Here is a 16,615-nt window from a genome sequence, read left to right as displayed (position 1 = left end):
ATTATGGATTTTAATGAAACTGGGGAGGCAGAAAAGATCCAGGCCAAGGCAGGATCTTGGGGGACTAATGTTAAGCATATGAATCTTTAGCCAGTATTGAAGGGAAGCCTCTGATGAGTTTTAAGGGGTGATGGAACGATGTGATTAAATTTGTACTTTGAAAAGATCAGTCTCATTGTAGAGAGTAGATTAGTGGTCATTAGTATGTAAGAAGAATTTCAACAGTTTGAGCAAGAGGTGTGGTTAATTTGGTTTACAATATTATAGAGCGGATGTGGTGCACTAGACAGATTCAGGAGGTATTTCAAAAGTAAAATTGGCAGGATGTGTTTTTGGATATCAACAGTGAGGGCAAAGGAATAGGAATGATTCCTTGATTTCTGGCTTGCTTAAGAGAATAAGAGCTTGTATTTTTTTACTGATAATACTCACACTGGAAGAAAACCAGTTATGGAGGTGCAGTGTGAGGTTGGGAATAATGAATTGAGTTTTGGGCTATGAAGCACCTTTGAATTATTTAAGTGGGGATGCTGAGTAGGTATTTGTATGAGTCCAGGGTTTTGAGAGGTCTGTGCCAGAGATTTGTGATTGGTGTAAAAAAGTGAAAATTGATACCAATGATGTGGATATACTGGAATTATTTTACCTGAATGTGGAAATGAAAGGAGAGAAAAGTTAAATGCAACAGTTAAGTTCATGCGTCAACTTGGCTAGGTTATGGTGTCCAATTGTATGGTTAAGCAAACGTGGTCTGACTGTTACTGTGATGATATTTTGTGGATTTAAATCATGAGTAAGTTGATTGCATCTACAATTAACCATGGAGTTTGTCTTCAACAATGAGAGAAATCTCATTCAATCAGTTGAACTTAAAAGGAGAACTGATGATTTCTGCAGTCAGAAGGAAGAGCTTCCATCTCTATTTCAGCAGCTAGCTTCTCCTGGTGAATTCATCTAAAGCTTTCATCAGAATTCCCAGCTTGTCACCTACCTTATGGAATTTGAACTTGCCCAACCCTACAGTTGTGTATGCAAATTTCTACAATAAATCTCATAATATTCACATAATGTATATATTTTCAGTCAGTTCTAATTCCCCGGAGAACGCTGACCAATACAGAATTGGTATCAGGAGTAGTCCTTTTGTTTATCCTTATTTTTTTACTCATCTGTCCACACCTTAGATAAAAGGAACATCAGACACAAGGTTTTCACAATCATACAGTAACATTGTAAAAGATGTATGGTTATATATAGGAGTAGTTCTTGAGAACAGAATTTTAAGGATGAGATTTCTGGGTTGGTTCTGGGGATTTTTGGAATTTGCTCTCTAGTTTCATTAGATTCAAAGGCACTAGTGACTTTATTTCCAATAGTCAGGATGGCACTGACAGTCCATGGAATGAGTTGGCAATTGAGAGAATGCAAAATAGTATCACTGGTATTCAATGTTTATAAGAGGTAAGGTTCAGGGTGAGAGTATATTTGACATCTTAACAGAGTTTGTGGTGTTAAAAAAAGTATATTAATGTAGGCTGGACGCAATCTAAATATGCTGGACACAGTTGTTAAAGAAAGGAATGATTTCAAGTCTTCAAATGCCCAACTTAAGTACCTTTTGAAGGACATGAGCGTTCTTGTGTGTGCCCTGGAAGAAAATCTCATTACGTGTAGCTGCATTTTTAAGATTTCTGAGAACCAGACCCATAGTGTCAGTGGCTGAATTACAATGCAAATTGAATTCTTAACTTCGTGTGGTATTCACTGCTTAAGTGAGGGAAAGGAAGGGGATCCAGAAAATTGGAATGAAACCACAGATATTTTGATTCTCTAGGTCTGGGTTGACCCCTGAGAATTTGCATCTCTAACACATTCCCAAAGTGATTCCTATGCTGCCAGTTCAGAGAACACACTTTGAGAATGTCTGATTTAAACTAAACCGATTTTCTTTATTTTTTAGGGGATATCTTGTTTCTCTAAACCTGAAATTTTATTTATAGGTGAAGACCACATTCATTTTCAAATCAGAACAAGAAATCAGAGACACGTTATCTTAATCTCTTCTTGGAACCAGCTACTTTTTAGACATCACTATGATTTTGGACAAGTTATTCTACCTTTCAATTTTTCAATTTCTTTATTTATAAAATGGTGGTAATAGTGCCTATTCTCCCTGGAACAAGGGAATTTGTGTCAAGATAATAAGGAACACAATAGCCAGGAGATTTTCTTGTTTCTGTGGAAAGGGAAACTTATACCCCTCAGAGGTTTTCCTGGAGGACTGTCCACTCACAGGGAAAATCACTGTGTAGCTTTCATAAATGAGGCTGCATGAATTTTCTGTAAGACAGTGTACACGCAACCTCACTGGTTGAATTTTAAAACAATGCACCTGCAATGATGCTAAAAGCTTACCTCTGCCTCCCTGTGATTCTTAAATCAGCTCTGTGTAGCTTTGAGACAAATGCACATGCCCTGGGTTCACACACTGTGAGCTAGAGACTGACCCTTACAAATGTCTTATATGGGACTTGGGGTGAGAACTTTGGATAACAGATTCCAGGATTCCAGCCCCTTGCAATGTCCCTGCCCTGGTTGAAAGAAGTGGGGAGGACCGTGACTTGTGGTTTACAGATGACAGGCATAGTCTGTGCACTGCAGAGTTTGATTGCACTGGGGATATTAAATTCCCATGCAGTGAGCACTCTATCACAGAACAAATGAGAATGTCAGAGTAAGATTTTTAAGGCCCTGTATTATTATGTTGAATGATAAACTGCTTGCAAGTGATTAAACTGCCTCCACAGGCTTAGATCCTCACTTCTTTTGCTTTTCAGGTGATGTCATCAATCTTTGTATTTTTCCCCCCATCAAAGAGAAAGAACAAATATGTTGAATTACCACATGGCATTCCCGAAGCTAGAGAAGTATGCTGAGTAAGATGCTTAATTTTCTTGCAGAACTGCATTAAATTGAATTTAATTGCGTCAGAAGAAGTTGGGCAGCTATAAATAACCTTGGGTTTTGATATTTGCTTTTGAGGTTTTATTTCAAGTTTTATCACTAGAAGAAAGGTAAAGCACAACCATAATTGTGAGGGAGGAAGTGAAACAGGCTGGGTATGAAATGCAAGTGCTGCTATGGCCCCTGATGCTTTCTCCATGTATATTTATGTAGGGTTTGGTTGTTTCAGCATGACAATGGGCCAAAGGATGCAACTATTTATTTGATGATGGATTGATTAAACTTACCCCTTGAGCTCTCCATGTTTACATTTTTGCAAAGCCATTATTATTAACATACTTGATACTGAAGTAATTTGACTCGAGTACTACTTGCCTCAGAATTTGGTCCACATGTCAGTACCAAATGACTTTTGATGATGCCAGAAAGAGACAGTTAGAAAACGTAACCTGTGAAGAATTTGGTGGACAGAATCCCATAGTTGAATGAACATCTATTATTTTCTCCACATGTAATCATAAGGAAAGATGGCAAATTTGCAACAGGCCTGTTATTTTGATAATTTTGACTATCTGGAGATGTTGAAAAATTTCCTCAAATGCTGTGGTCAGATTTCTCTGATCACGCTATTCTGGAGATTTATTTTTTATTATCTCTTTACTTGGCTTTTTTCATGATCTAGGTTTGGCTTAGATGGTTGTTTTTTGAAAAACTGGGTTGACATCCCCACAGTGGTGTACAGGCTCTTGAGGAAGAAGAGGAAGGACAAGATTCTGTCTAGAATCATTGCAGTTAGTGATAAACTGGGACTTAGAACCAAATAGAATCAGAAATCTCAGTGCATGAGATGAGAAGCTCAGGGTCCAACTGGTCTCAGACTCTGGACAAGGCTGAGATGATCCTGTATTAGTGGAAAGCACTTTTTCCACGTTTCTGTTGTTGGGAAAGTTGGAGCGTGTACGGTGGGCTTTTCCTAAGCTTGGTGCAAGGTCACAGGCCCTGGGAAGAAGGACTGACACTAGTTTGCATTATACCTGAGACTCAACAGAAGAGGCTTATGTTTTTTCTTGATTCATTGCCAGGAGAAGAGGAAAAAATAGTAATTTATAAATCTTATAAATAAGATGGATGAAAATTGAGAAATGACAAAGATTTGCTTGTTGACAGTAACCCCCCTTTTCTCTGTTAGGTATTTGTGACAAGGCAAAAAAAATGTTGGGTACTCTTCTAGTCTTTGGGAATTGTTTTTAAAGTATTTTGTCCTTAAATCAGGCCTAAATGTGATGTCATACTTCACCATATTCATTAGTTGAGATACAGATCCAAGAACTGGGTGTGGCATAGTATAATTTCTGTGACAATTAGCCCTAGAATTCTAAGTCAAAAGCTGATACAGTATGTTCTTTGGCATGACATCATTCTGTCATTGACTCTGATTGTCAGCAGGTATCTAAGCATTTGGGCAAAAGCATTTTACCCAGTATTTATCTTTCAAAGGTCAAAGAAAACATCTGTGTAAGGGGAAGAAAGTATTTTTGTTATTATTGTACTCTCTTCTCTGGAATTAACACCTATGCAAATGAACCCCCTTTCTAATTTTTCACACTTCCCTAATAGATACACTTCTTGAACTCTTTTAGTAATCAAAAAAAAACAAAAAAAACAAAAATGATAGTCCTTTGTAATTATCTTTCTTGATATACCAAAATCATAGCTATTATACCCAATTATATCTAATGTAGAGTCTAAACAACAAATAAGCTCCAATAAGTATGCTGCCTTTCATTGTAGTGAATCCACATGGAAACCCAGGTTTTATTGCTTCTGTTTATAATAACCTAACAGGACTGTATTTTTGAGGCTCATCATTTTCACTATCATACACTCATTTATAGGATTGGAAGCGTTATTAAAGGCCATTTAGTCTGTCCCCTCCCCCACCCAATATTGGTACCATCTTTACAACATCTCCCCCAAGTGGCAGTCTTGACTGTGATAAAACCAGTCTAATAAAAGTGAAGGAAGAACATACTCCTGAAAACAGTTATAATTTGGAATTATCTTCCAATGCAATTTATTTAAAATTGTTTTGTGATTTAGCTTATTTAAACAGATAAATTGATATAAAATGTAGAGAGTGTGATCGTGTAGTATCAGGATAATGTTAAAAGGTTTGAAGCATGGGAGTGCCTTGATCAGATTTTAATTTTAGGAAGAGACTTTTAATGTAAACGTTGAGTGATTTGGTGGGGAGAGACTGAAGCGGGGATATTGGGTTGGGAGTAAAGCACTGTGCCCTGCTGGTAGGCCATGTGTACTTTTTTTGATTCAGAAAGTGAAGTAACTGTATGTAGAGTCAGCCTTAACTGTTTGTAGTGAATACTATAAAATGTCATACCTAATGTGTGAATATCTGCAAAATAAAATGGGAAATTCTGGCAAATATTTTGTGCAGGCGAACAAAAATTGACTTGGATTATTAACATGAAGAATTTAAGATGAGAAGTACCTAGGTCATTGGGTATTTTAGTTTATTAGGCTGAGGAATGCAATATAGAAGAATTGGAGTGGCTTTTATAAAAGGAATTAAAAAGTTGCAACTTTGCAGTCCTAAGCCTATGCCAATGTCTAAGCTAAGGCATCCAGGGTAAGATACCTTCACTCAGGAAAGGCTAATGCCAACTGGAACACCTCTGTCAGCTGGGAAGTCACATGGCTGGCATCGGCTCGTCTCTTGCTCCTGGGCTCCGTTGCTTTTAGCGTGTTTCCTGTGGGGGTTCCTCACTTTGCTTCTCCAGGACAGACTTTCATCTGTTGGCTTCCCTTGGCTCTCTCCAGGTTCTGATTTGCTAAACGTCTCATGGGAAGGCACATGGCCATGTCTGTTGGGCTCCAAGCATCTCTAAACATCTGTATCTCTGTTCTCCAAGCAGACATATGTGTCATCACTGCTCTGAAGTTTCTGTTGGCTCTGGCTCTCTCCAAAATGTTTCCTCTTTTAAAGGATTCCAGTAAACTAATCAAGACCAACCAGAGTGGGGGAGTTACATCTCCATCTAATCAAAAGACCATACCCACAATTGGGCATGCCACATCTTTGTGGAGATAATTTAATAAAAAAAAAGTTTCTACTCTACTATAGTGAATCAGGATGAAAAGAAACAGCTGCCCCCCCAAGATTGGATCAAGATTAAAACATGGCTTTTCTTGGGCACATAATACTTTCAAACCAGCACATTGGGCAAGGCTGGTTTTCAGGAAATGCTCAACTTTAATTTGCCTGGACATAGATTTAGGCACATATTCTTGTAATTTGCTGATTTCAGCTAAGTCATTATGTTATTCTGTGACACACCTTATGTATCAGAGGGTCATTATGGAAAAGTACAAAATGGAATTACATAACCATTGGATTCCAAAAAGGGAAGGTGAAATAAGATTAGAAGAGACCTTATTAGAAATTTGCATATACTTAAAACTTTCGTTTTTTTCTCAGTTGGAATGTGGGGATTACTAGTCTCATACTAGTATAGAGAATGCATTTTTGATTGCCTTTCAGGAAATACACTAGTGAACAGAAGGCAAGGAGGTTGAAATCCAGTGACTTTTCCCCACACTTGTTTCTGCTTTTTGAGGTTTATATCATCTGCCCTTTTTCACTTGTGGCTAACCAATTCCTGTTTCCTGCTTGTCATAAACAAATGCCCCTAGGATGGATAAAGTCAGAAACAAAACTTTAGTCTGTTTCAGAAAAAAAAAAAACGAGGGATGAATATGTCTGGAGTAAAGCCATGAAACAAATTCCCTAATACCTTTACTAATTTAACATGGAAAATAGGCTCTCAGTAGTTTATCTTTATTCATGTTAGATGCTTTTGGTAGCATCCCAGTGCTGAGAAAAATAATTCCATTACCCAACTGATAGGAGAGTTCAGTCTGGATGCCGATTGTCTTTCCTGCAAGGGCTGGATGGGTCCTTTGCTTTGTCATCTCCCAGAGGTTTCCCTGTAACAAAATGTGTGCTGGTCAGAATTGATGTCTGGCATTATTGTCGATGGCACCCATGATTTGGCCCACACTAGCACATTTTCCTGTGACTCTTGTTTCTGGTTTGTAGCTGTATTCTATCATTTCATATTTGCTGCATACTCCATCAAGCTAATAAAGCAGCTGTTTATTATGCATGACCTGTTCTGTAGTGTGGCTGACTGATAACTGCAGCATTTTAAATCTTGAGCTAGCTTCTCAACCTGCTGCCAACTCTCCATTATATTCCATAAAAATATTTCTTGTTATGGACTATCTGAAGCAAAAGCAAATTGTTTTAGGGTCAGAGCCAATTTGAACCCTGTAAAGTACAGCCTGATTATAAGGTCAGGGACTGATGAGAAGGTGTCTGGAGAGAGATGTAGTTAAAGGTTTTGTTTTAGTTTCCTAGGGTGGCTGTACCAACGTACCAGAAACTGGGTGGCTGAAAACAACAGAAATTTATTGTTGCACAGTTCTGGGAGGTGAAAGTCGAAATTAAAGTGTTGGCAGGACGATGCTCACTCTGAACCTTCTAGGGGAGAATACTTCCTTGCCTCTTCTAGCTTCTGGTGTCTGCCAGCAATCTTCGGTGTCCCTTGGTTTGTAGTTATAGCACTCAATCTGTTCCCATCATCACATGGTGTTCTCTCATGTGTCTGTGTTTCCAGATTTCCCCTTCGTTGGTTAGTGCTCACTCTAACGTAGTTTGGAATCATTTTAACTGATTACTTCTTGAAAAACTTTATTTCCAAGCAGGGCCACAGGCATGGGTCCTGGGGTTAGGACTTAAACGTATCTGCTTTAGGGACTGTCCTATCCTTTCCAGCTGAGAGACCAAAGAAAACACTAGACATGGACTAAAACGGGACCTTTATTATAGGAATTTACTTTCAGGAGTGAAAGAAGGAAGTCGATCAGGGAAACAAGCTGCTCTGATGGCGACTGGTACAGAGCTCAGTGTGAAAATGTTCTGCAATTAAGTGGGAATCAACCAGTTATAGGAGCCTGAGACAAGAACGGCAGAGAGGCCTCATGAAAAATATTGTAGGTTAACAGTAAACATGATTCTGGGAAGGGGAAGTAGGGTATAGATTAGCATCTTTACTTACAGGGTAAGTGAAAAGTCTACAAAACATCATGTTCTGTTGCCCAGGCTTGAGTCAGTCTTCTGGTGATTGGGGCCCCCCCATCAATGTCCACATACATGGGACCTGAAAAAAGGCACTTATTTTTTCTAGGCTTTGTATTGTAGCCCTTTGGATAACCTTTCCTAATGGAAAGGCCAGCAACAGTCCTGTAGCTGTATCTACAGGTGTGAAGGCAGACTTTGTACCTTCAGACAGGGGCAGAGGTCCCATATGGTCTACCTACCACCAGGTAACCAGGAGCTGCCCACAGCTGATGTGACCAAGTTGATGTGGAAGCATCCTATGCTGTGGTAGTGAGCATGAAGGGCAGGCATTTACCACTTCCTTTAGCTGTTGTCCTGTTATAGGCAGCTGAAATTGCTGTGCCAGTCACCATAATGTTTGATATCCTCAATGGCCTATTTTCCAGTGCAGCCATTCAGAAGCCTGATCTGCTGCAGGGGCTAGGCTGCAGATCTTTGCCAAGGCATCTCCCTCAATGTTGCCTGGTAATGAATCAGCTTTATGGGTGGAAACATGGAAAATAGTTACCTTGCATTTCGGTAAGCAGTCCAGATATCTTTCCACATCTCTTTTCCCCATAGGGGATGACCGACCACTGTCCATTGCTCTTGTTTCCATGTAACCATCCCAAACAGTCAGGACTCTACATATGGCCCAGTTGTCAGTACAAATGGTCAGTGCATCCCTGGGTTCATGAACAATGACCATCCACACTGCTTTTAGTTCAGTCCAGTAGCTGCTCCCAGTTTCCTACATGATGGCATAAGTGCTAGGCTGGACAGCCACAGCTGTCCAAGCGGCAGGCTGCTTGTGTACCAACCCATCAGTGAACCAAGTGGAGTCAGGTATGTTTCCACTCTCATCAACCATGGGCAAGGGAACAGCCACTTCAGGAGGGTCAACTGGGAAAGAGGAGCACTGTTCTTCCATATAAGAGAGAGGTCCCAAGATATCATGCATCTCTGTACTTTATGTGCTGTTGTTGAAAATAATATTCTGTAAGAGGTAGGCTTTCCACTTTGTCAGCATGCTAAGCTGAGCACTCCCATAACAGGGGTTATTGGTGGTGTCATGCACACACCCCTTTATGGGCATGGCAGTTTGCAGAGTCACTGGATACTTTTGAGTTAATCCTACTTGCAGCAAGGTGTTATACGGTGCACCCAATTGTTTTTCCAGAGGACTATATTTTAACTCTGCTTCTTTCCACAATTAGGACCAGGATCCAATAGGTACGTGTTTTGCCTGTTGCCATTACCTCAAGCCCCATCCAAAGCCAATATGTACTGGCCACAACCAATTCACAAGGCACACCAGGATCCACACCCCCTTAGAGCTTGTGCCTATGCTGTAGCCCATTTGGACTTTTCAAAGGCAACCTGCTGGGGGACATCCCATTTCCAGTTCTTCCCTTTCTGAATTAATGTGTACAAAGGTTTTAGGATTTCTGCTAAGTATGATATGAATGCTCTCCAATATCCTAACAAACCCAGGAATGTCATTGTTTGGGTGTATAGGGGGTAGGATAATTTTTTCCTTTGTCAACCACAGCAGAAGGAATAGTTTTAGTCTTGCCTGAGCTAAAATATAAATATTTGACAGAGCACTCAAGCCCCTGTAATTTCTCTCAATTTACTGCTTGTGTCAGTTTGAATCTGTTGTTACCCCAGAAAAGCCATGTTCTTTAGTCTTCATTCAATACTTCTGGGTGGGATCTTTTTGATCATGGAGATGTAACCCACCCAACTGTAGGTGCTATCTTTCGATTAAATGGTTTCCATAGAGATGTGTCACCACTATTCAAGGTGGGGTTGCTGACTGGAGCTCTTTAAGAGGGAACCATTTTGGAAAAAGCTAGAGAGCCAACAGAGCCAATAGAACTAATGAAATCCACACATCTTTGGAGATCTTTGGAGATGCAGAAGAAAAACACTCCTGGGGAAGGCTTATAAAATGAGGAGACAATGTTAACACGTTATCATGTGCTCTCCCAGTTGAGGGAGATATCCAGAAGTCAGAGACCCCAGCAGACACTAGCCATGTGCCTTCCCAGGGTCCCAGACAACACCAGCCTTTCTTGAATGCCTTAAAATGGACATTTTCATGGCTTTAGAACTGTAAACTTACAACTTAAAAAACTCCCTTTTTAATAGTCATTCCATTTCTGGTATATTGCATTCTGGCAATATGTAAACTGAAAAACTACCCATCGCTGGTTTTCAAGGTGTGTCACCATGAGCTAGCAGCAGTTTTTAGTTCTGAAAGAGAATTACTGGTTAGCCTGGCATCATCAATATAATGAAACAGAGTCATATTTTCAGCCGGTTTCAAAGCTTCTAGGTCTTGTGCCACCAGTTCATGGCAAATAGTGTGACTGTGAAGGTACCCCTGTGTCGCACAGTAAATGTTTACTGTTGTCCTTCCCATTAAATGCTAATGCAGGTTGGTTGGAGGGATCTACAGAAATAGTGAAGAAAGTATTATCAAGGTTTAATACAAAATGAAATTGGCCTAAGTGAGTACTTACATCTTGCAATAAAGTAGCAATATTTGGCACAGCTGTAAACAAGGAAGAAGTTACATTGTTCAGCTCTCTATAGTCAATTATCATCTTCCACATTCTCTCATGTTTCTTTTCTGGCCAAACAGGACTATTGAAAGAACTGTGACTTGGGATAATAATGTTTAATATATATTGTACAAGTTCAGAGGCAGGAACCAACCAATCTCCATTAACGGCTGACATGGCATAGCTTTAATTTCCTGGCCCCGATATCCTGCTAGAGTTAATGTGGTACCTCCAGTCTGTGGCTGTTTTTCGTGTATTAAAATACATTCCTCTCCATTATCTACTAATGCTAAAACCCCATGTTCACTAATTGTGGATTGTATTAGCTAGAGTTCTCCAGAGAAAAAGAATCAGCAGGAGATAACCATAATTATAAAATTTATAAAAGTTTCTCACATGACCATAGGGCTGTAGAGTCCAAGGTCTGTAGGGGAGGCCACAAGCTGGCAGCTCTGATGAAGGTCCTCAATGAACTCTCAGGAGAGGCTGGCTGGCTGAAGCAGGAAGAGTGATTGTCTCTTCTGAATCCTACGTAAAAGCAGTCCAGTGATTACATTAAGCATCACTCATTGCAGAAGACACTCCCCTTAGCAGATTAAAAATGCAACCAGCTATGGATGCAGCTAATATGATTATGATTTAAGTCCATGAAATATCCTCAGGCCAATGTTTACTCGACTAGACAACTGGGCACTACCACCTGGACAAGTTGACACATGAACCTGACCATGACATGCCCAAAAGACGATTAACTCTATATGTGGCCACTGATCCCCAGTGTCCCCTAAAGCTGCTCTTACTTTGGTATCTTGATCTGCCCTCTAATGAAGGGGGTAGGGACTTCCCAGATGTCTTTAGCCAAGGGAGCAGAGGGCTCCTTCCAGGGCATCAGCTGAGACTTTTGGCTGACATCATCTTCCTCCTGTGGCCTGGGCTGAAGTTTAGTGACCCTTTGTTCCTTGGGCAGCTTACTACATTACTTGACTGGCACTGCATTTGGTTGTCCAACAATATCCTTGGTCTCAGTCCCTGCTTTGCTTGCTGTACCACACACAATGATGACTACAACATAGTTTAACAAATGGGCGCCCCAGCCCACCCTGGGATTACCCCTGCAGATCCTCCATTCCCTGTATTAAGGAACTTACATAGAGGAGAAATCATTGCAATCCACCCTGGAATTCCTCCTGCAGACCTCAACAGTTCTGCAGCCTGTTGCAGGAGGGCTATTAGTCCAGCCAGGGAGGTTTAAACATCTCCACTCCCTTGGCAAACCTCATTCATCTAGGAAGGTAGCTACCCCTCCCTACATGGAAGTCTCAGGCCACTCCTGTATCCTACCTGAGTTCATGTCATCAGAAGCAGGGCCTTCTTTGACCACCTGGCTGGCTTGCCAATTTTTCTGGCCACAGGGGCCTTTTCAGTCAAGAGACCAAAGAAAGCACTAGACATGGACCTTTAGTATGTCATTTACTCACAGGAGTGAAAGAAGGAAGTCAATCACGGAATCAAGCTGCTCTGACAGTGGCCAGTACAGAGCTCAGTATGGAAGTGTTCTATAATTAGGTGGAAATCAATGGGGCCAGTTACAGGGGCCTGAGACAAAGACAGCAAAGGGGTCTCAGAAAAAGGATTATAGGTTAACAGTAAACATGATTCTGGGAAGGGGGAGTAGGGTATAGATCAACATCTACTCAGACAAGGGTCTGTTTTTTTGCATACATTGATCATCTGCGCATTCTTCTTTTCTTCCTTTGTAAAGAGGTTTGCTTAAGCATTAACTCTAAAGTGGCTGCATGCCTTAGAGTTTCACAAAGATCCAGGAACAGCTCAGCCCCTGGGCTCCCACAGGGACCCAATACAACCCATCATAGGTATCAAACATAAGCAGAAAGAATATCTTTTTCATAGTCCTGTATATGTGGAACTGGATAGAGTATTTTCCATGGAACGTGTGATGCAGTGTGAGCTGGAAAGGTAGTTTCTGTTAGGTTTGGATATTGGCTGAAGGAAAGGCAGAGGCAGGTTAATGAATTCATTAAGGCCATACTCTGCATTCAGTGCTTGCTATTGTACATGTTATGTCACTGATTCTTTCAACAACTCTGAGAAGCAGCAGAGGTTTTACGATCCCCCATTTTGGGGGTAATATAGAAAGAAACAAACTCTGAGAAATTATGTAAGTTTCTCGGTTTTTCACGACTAGTACATTCTCTGGCTGAGACTGAAAACCAAGTCAGGCTGGTAGCAATGTTTGTGTCCTTTCCATTAGCTTTTCCATGTTCCCAGCTGAGTGACATCCCTGGATGAGGCCTCTTTCTCAAACCAGCCTTGGAGATTCCTAGACAGGACTTAGACCTCCAACCATTTGTTTCTTAAGGTTTTAAGGGTTCAATGATTAGAGATTATACATCTTAATAACAACAAAAAAGCAAAATTTTAATGCAGCTTATTTCTATGATTAAATTATACACACTGAGTTTATATTAGGAAATGTGGCAACTTTTAAACCATTGTTTAAAACAGAGGAAGGCTGCAGGTGTTCTTGAATGGACAGCAAGGTGCACATCTCATCAGATGCTAACGTGGTGGATGACAATGCCCCCATCCACTCTTTGCTTCACTCCCCACCTCCCAGCCTTGGCATCTCATAAGCCCAAATCCTGCAACATTAGAAGCACCCTGTGGAAAGATTAGTGGAAAACTGTAATTGAATTATATACTCTGCCTGGTGAAATGAGAGCTAAAAGCAGAAATTCAGTCTGATTATAGTAAAGTGAAGTTATAGTTCTTGCACACCCACTCTTGGCTCCCCTGACTTTTGTGGATTTCTTTTCCCTCAAGCTTATCTTAAGTTCTCCATTTGTCAAGATGCATTTTATTGCCTTCCCTCAGCATCGTGTAATTTCTGCTTTATTGGCTATCTCCCTTACACATTATTGATGGAAAAGGAGATTGAACATGAAGGTCTTAATTGCAGGTCTCATTTATTGGATCTTTGGAAGGAAAACAAGTCACCATTTCTGGATCTCCATTTCCTTTTCCATAAAACAGAGTGTTAGAGGAGGTTGTTTGAGGTTAAAATTGGACCAAAGATATGAAAATGTTTTGATTACTAAAAAGTTGCAAACACGTGTTAAGTGGGATTGTGGGTGCACCTCTGTTAGAGCTCAGTTCAGTTCTAAGATGGAAGAGCACTCCTGGCATGGAGTTAGACATGAATTTATTAGAATTTATGGGCAGAAGATCTTCCATGGTGGCGGCTGGTCATGGAAAATGAGGGTTAGTGCTCTGCAAAGGGTGGGGAGTGCCAGAAAGGGGCTTATAAGGGTTCAAGACAAAGAAATTTCATAGATGTGACAACAGTTTCAGCAGGGGCTGAACAGATTCAGGGGTTTGGAGAATTGTTATCAGCAGTGATCAGTGGAGGGGAGTTTCAATGCCTTGTTTACAATACCATTTGTACATTCTTTCTCGCCCTGAGGAGGTCTGATGATCTTTAATGTCTGTCTGTCATGTCTTTTTCCTCAGCCTGCAATATTCCTAGCTGAGAATCTGATTTTGGTATGTTTTCTATATTTAAATCAAGCTGTGTCCTTAAGTCTCCGGATCACCATTCTGACTGGTTTTCCTCAGTAGGATCCTGAGGAAAGGCTAAGAATTTTAACACCTCTCTCATAAGAAGTAGCTCTTTAGTGCAGACCACTTTGTCCCTCAAAGACAGAGAGAAAAGAATTCCGAGTGAAGAAATTCCTTTGTTCTAAAGCTTTACCAGTTCTTTCCAAAAACAGTTCACGTGGAGGAGGTCCCAACAGCTAATCTCCAGCAGCTCTTTTCTGTCCTTAGTGGTTCTGTCCCTTTAATCCCTCAAGTATCTTCTGTGAGCGCAGGCCTTTGGACGGCTCAGTGATCCCAGCTGCAATCCTGGAAGCCAGCACAAAGTAGTTGCATGAGACCTTGGGCAGATGTAGTTTTATCTCTTTTACAAAGGTCTTTAACATTGGCTTAGGGAAGCAAGAATAATATGACACAGATTGTAACACATTTAATTGTCCCATTCATTTCATATTTTGCCCTAAAAGCCTTGCCCTGGAAGACCTGGTCAATGTCCAATTCCTTAATTCAACAAACTCGAATTGAAAACCTACCATATGTCTGTTTTGGGAATAAAGGGAACTATGAGAAGTGGATTCAGCCTATGTGACATTGGTGTATAAAGCAAGAGATGGTAACCTTTACTGTAAAGTGAGAAGTGTCCTAATAGAGGTGATCACAAGGTAGTAGTGATATTGTAGGATAAAGAGAACAAGTCAGTCTGCTTGTCACATATATATATGTATGTATATATAACATGTTTATTATATTTATAATATCTTTATATTATATATTCATTATATTCACATGACTAAATATAATATATTAAATATATTGTATTTATAATTTATTTAATTTCTGCTCCTTCATTCTGTTGAAAATATTCTTGTGTAGGTCACCAAGAACCTCTATGTCACCCAATCAATAGGCTTCTTTCTGCTTTCAAACACTTGACCTCTGGAATCATTCCACACAGTGGGAATTTCCTCTGTGTGGACAGGCACCTCTCTTTGGTTCCTAAGATGCCACGATCGCATGGTTTTCCTCTTTTCTCTATCTATTTCTCAGTCTGCTCTACCTGACCTTAAAACTTGGAGCTCCTCAGGGCTCAGCTTGGAACTTTTTTCTTCACTAGCTCTATCTTCTTCTTAGATACTAGAATCTGCACCCATGACTTTAGATTCCATCTATTATATTGCTGAATGCTCAAATCCAACTTATTCTTTGAAATTCATATATATATATATTCAGATATATTCATCTATCTATCTATCTAAAATCTCCAAACTGACTTCTCAGTTGGATGTCTCACAGGCACTTCATAATAGTATGCCAAAATATGGATGCTTATTTTTCTTCATCTGTTCCACTTCTTGTCTGCGCAATCTCAGTCATTGACCCTGCCCAATTATTAAAGTCATAATACTGATGGCCAACTGTGACCCCCACTTTCCTCCTCAATCTCTGTATATAACCTACCAGAATATCTTTTTTCTTTTTTAACCTCTAAAATATATCTTGAATATGTCCACTTTTCTCCAGTTCTATTAACAACACCTTAATGCAGGCCATTTTACATCTTGCCTGGATGAAAGCGATAGCCTCTGTTTGGTCTTTTGCTTCTTTTCCCTCTGATATCTTCTGCTTCAAGTGGATAAATAATTTTAAATATATAATTTGCCTTTTAGCCTCTCTTGCTTAAAATATCTTGAAGATTCCCCATTACACTTCAAATAAATATCAGATTTCTTATTCTTATTGTAATTCCAAAGCTTTCCTCCATTCGGCTCCTGTTGATTTTTTTAACTTCATCTTGTGTCACTCCTCGTCCTCATCTCAATATATGTAAGTCACGATAAGCTTCTTTTAGTTTCACCAAGTTCTTTTTTACCTCTGGTAATGTTCTGTCTACCTGAAATAATCTTCCTTTTGATCGTCACATGGATATTTTCCTGTCATTACTTTACCTTTCTTTCTAAAACTTTCCTTGACAACCATATCTCTAGCTCTATTCTTATTTACCCTACCCTATCTCCTAGTGATTTCTGTTTTCTGATATTTTTATTTTACCATGCATTGACATTTTAAATAAATGTATTTATTTATATTACTCATTAACTGTCTGCCTTGCAATTAGGCTGAGGGATGCAATGGAAAATATAATGTTTAGTTTATTCATCAATATTGTTCATTTATTCTGATTGCTTATCACAGTGCCTGTTTTATAGAAAAATACAATAAACATTTATTGAAAGACCAATTAATTACTGCATGCTGTCCGATAAATGCTAGTTAAGGCCCTAGGGAT

The sequence above is a fragment of the Tamandua tetradactyla genome, chromosome 11, assembly GCF_023851605.1.
Source record: "Tamandua tetradactyla isolate mTamTet1 chromosome 11, mTamTet1.pri, whole genome shotgun sequence".
NCBI classification, from domain to species: domain Eukaryota; kingdom Metazoa; phylum Chordata; class Mammalia; order Pilosa; family Myrmecophagidae; genus Tamandua; species Tamandua tetradactyla.
The sequence above is the reverse complement of the archived record's forward strand: the minus strand, read 5'-3'. Positions refer to the sequence as shown.